Here is a 3,661-nt window from a genome sequence, read left to right on the forward strand (position 1 = left end):
CTTCAAAATAACTTCATTCCCTAGAACCACTTGCTTAAAACATGCATTAAAATAAAAGAAGCTTACAGGAAGAGAAAGATTAAGGAAACAAATTGAAGAGCACATGATACCATTATGGAGATAATAGATCCAATAGAGATAGAAAGTAAAAAAATTAGAGGTCATTAAAAACTAAACTACTAACAGAGGAAAAGCTTGAGAAAAGCACAGAGAATGGGGAGTAAAATACAAAATATTAAAGAAATTAGAGAAAAAGCTAATGTCTGTGGAAGACCAAGCTAATCCAACTAAAAAAAAGTTGACAAGCCTGAGGTAGAAAATCCAGTAAATTAAATAGAAAATATTTTCAAACATACAATACAAGAAAATTTCCCTGAATAGGGCAGGTGGGATAGAGAATGGCATCTGCAGTTTAAGTATAATGCCTACTGGGTTCTATTAATAGGAAAAATTAATTCAGAATACTCAAGATCACTGTCCATTGGAATTAAAGTTTTGTTCCAGTTACTAAGTTACCGTTTCTCAGCTTCAAGCCCAGCCTCTATATTCAGGCTTCTGAAGCTGCTGCTGGAACTCTGTAGACCATACTTCTCCTTGGCCAGCTGGGGGAGGTCCTGCCAATAGCAGGTGATATGAGACTGAAAGGCTCAAGGGTAAGGACGGGAGTTGCTCTGTTCTGTCTGCTTCCCATCATCTTCCTGCAGACGTCCTAGTACTGTCAGTAACACCCTTTGCTTCTTTTTCACCCCAGAAGTTTTTTCTACAAGTAGTTGGGTACAGTTTTCAGTTTTTCCAAGTTCATAAAACCAGTCTGATTATTTCCTCCACTCCACTGCAGAAGTATGATTGCTCAATTGCTCAGTCATGTCTGACTCTGAAGCAGGTTGCCATTTCCTACTCCAAGGGATTTTCCCAACCCAGGGATCAAACCCACGTCTCTTGTGTCTCCTGCATTGGCATGTGGATTCTTTACCACTTCACCACCTGGGAAGAAGTATGAGCACCAGATGGCCAAAGTCCCCTTCCCCAGAGGTCTGAGGTTCTCCTCCAAGCTCCATATCTTAATACTTTCAGATTCTTTCTTTTGCTTTCCCAGTCCTAGTGGTAGTAGCTCTTCTTGCAATTGCTACTTCCATGATATCCCTCTGCCTCTTCAGTTTTCTAGTTAGCAATTCTCTATAATAAATTCTCTCTGTTAAAATACCTAGTAATAGCACTTGTGTTTGTTTTTGTTAAGCTTGGGGGCAAAGACTTATACACAGATGCAAAAATAAACCCTCTTTTACAACTCATTGTTTAGGATGAGTTTTGAGACAGGTAAGAAGGAACATGATACCTAAAACAGATTCAAATGATAGGGGTGTACTGATGAACTTAAAGATTGCTTCCAGGACTATAGCTGTTGTTCAGTCGCTAAGTGGTGTGTGTCTCTTTTTGACTGAATGGACTGCAGTATGCCAGGCTTCTCTGTCCTTCACCATCTCCCAGAGTTTGCTCAAACTCATGTCCATTGAGTCAGTGATGCCATCCAACCATTTCATCCTCTGTCATCCCCTTTTCCTCCTGCCCACAATCTTTCCCAGCATCAGGGTCTTCCCCAGTGAGTAGGCTCTTCACATCAGGTGTCAAAGTATTAGAACTTCAACTTCAGCATCAGTTCTTCCAATGACTATTTAGGACTGATTTCCTTTAGGATTGACTGGTTTGATCTCTTCACTGTCCAGGGGACTCTCAAGAGTCTTCTACGGAACCACAGTTCAAAAGCATCAATTCTTCTGCACTCAGCTTTCTTTATAGTCAAACTCTCACATCCATTCATGACTACTGGAAAAACCATAGCCTTGACTAGATGGACCTTCTCTTCTTGCCTTCAATTTTTCCCAGTATCTAGCTCTTTTCCAGTGAATCAGCTCTTTGCATCATGTGGCCAAAGTATCAGAGTTTCAGCATCAGCATCAGTCCTTCCAATGAATATTCAGGACTGATATCCATTAGGATTGACTGGTTTGATCTCTTTGCAGTCCAAGGGACTCTCAAGAGTCTTCCCCAGTACCCCAGTTTGAAAGCATCACTGGGAGGAGAAGGCTGCAGCACTCAGCCTTCTTTACGGCCCAGCTCTCACATCCATACATGACTACTGGAAAAACCATGCAGTTTAGTCCTCAGTCTTGTCCAACTCTTTGTGACCCCGTGATCTGTCCATGGAATTCTCTAGGCAAGAATCCTGGAGTGGGTTGCATTCCCTTCTCCAGGGTATCTTCCCAACCAGGATCAAATCCCGGTCTCCTGCATTGCAGGCAGATTCTTTACCATCTACACTAATAGGGAAGCCATAGGAAGCACTAGGAAAAACCATAGCTTTGACTATATGGACCTTTGTTGGCAAAGTGATGTCTCTGCTTTTTAATACACTGCCTAAGTTTGTCATAACTTTTCCTCCAAAAGCAAGCATCTTTTAATTTGGGGGCTGCAATCACTTATCTGCAGTGATTTTGGAGCCGAAGGAAGTAAAATCTGCCACCATTTCCACTTTTTCCCCATCTATTTGCCATGAAGTGGTGGGACCAGATGCCATGATCTTCATTTTTGAAAGTTTGTTGACTTTTAAGCCAGCGTTTTCACTCTCCTCTTTCATCCTCAACATGATGCTCTTTAGTTCCTCTACACTCTCGGCCATTAGAGTGGTATCATCTGCATATCTGAGGTTGTTGATATTTCTCCCAGCAATCTTGATTCCAACTTATGATCCATCTAGCCCAGCATTTTGTATGATGTACTCTGCATGTAAGTAAGCAGGGTGACAATATGTAGCCTTGATGTACTCCTTTCCCAATTTGGAACCAGTCCATTGTTCCATGTCTGGTTCTAACTGTTGCTTCTTGACCTACATACAGGTTTCTCAGGAGACAGGTAAGGTGGTCTGGTATTCATTTCTTTAAGAATTTTCCACAGTTTGTGTGACCCACACAGTCAAAGTCTTTAGCAGCAAGACAAACACGAATGGTGTGCCTCTTGCTAGGATGCTATATGAAGAACACAGCATCACTTCCGTGACGAGTTTGCCAAAGATGCGAGACCCGAGTCCAGGCATGAAGAGACATTATACAAACCCAAACTGAGGCCATTTTAGGAAATAGCTGACCTGCAGTCTTCCAGTGTAAAGGTAAAAAAAAAAAAAAAAATCAAAAGAAGATTGAGGAAATGTTCCATACGGAAGCAGGCTAGAAAGACCAGAGAACTAAATGCAACCTTTGATTCTGAACTGAATTCTTATGCTATAAAAGCCATTATTGGGGCAATTGACAAAACTTGAATAATAAAATGATGAGATAGATTAGATTTAATTTTCTGATTTTGATCATCGCATCGTGGCTATGCAGGGAATTGTCTTTGTAAGGAACAGACTCTAGAGTATTGAGGTGTAATGGGACATTAGGTCAAAAACTTACAATTAAATCATTCAGGGAGAAAAAGTTTTCGTTTACTTTTTTTAAGACATAGTTCCAACTTTTCTGTAAATTTTTACTCATTTCAAAATAAAATTTGATAATTTTTATATGCAATTGGTCTCTATTTACTGATTTACAAATCTCCAAGATATTTTATAAATGAAAAAGCAAAGTTTAAGTGGATACAGTATATGTCTTTTTGTATACTTTTC

The 3,661-nt window shown here is 40.1% G+C and overlaps 1 pseudogene; it reads left to right on the top strand.

The window, feature by feature from the left end:
* Positions 1-1,212: 1,212 nt before the first annotated feature.
* On the top strand, positions 1,213-1,332 carry LOC138421396 (small nucleolar RNA SNORA40; annotated as a pseudogene).
* The last annotated feature ends 2,329 nt before the right edge of the window (positions 1,333-3,661 follow it).

Source organism: Ovis canadensis, chromosome 15, assembly GCF_042477335.2.
Source record: "Ovis canadensis isolate MfBH-ARS-UI-01 breed Bighorn chromosome 15, ARS-UI_OviCan_v2, whole genome shotgun sequence".
Lineage (NCBI taxonomy): Eukaryota > Metazoa > Chordata > Mammalia > Artiodactyla > Bovidae > Ovis > Ovis canadensis.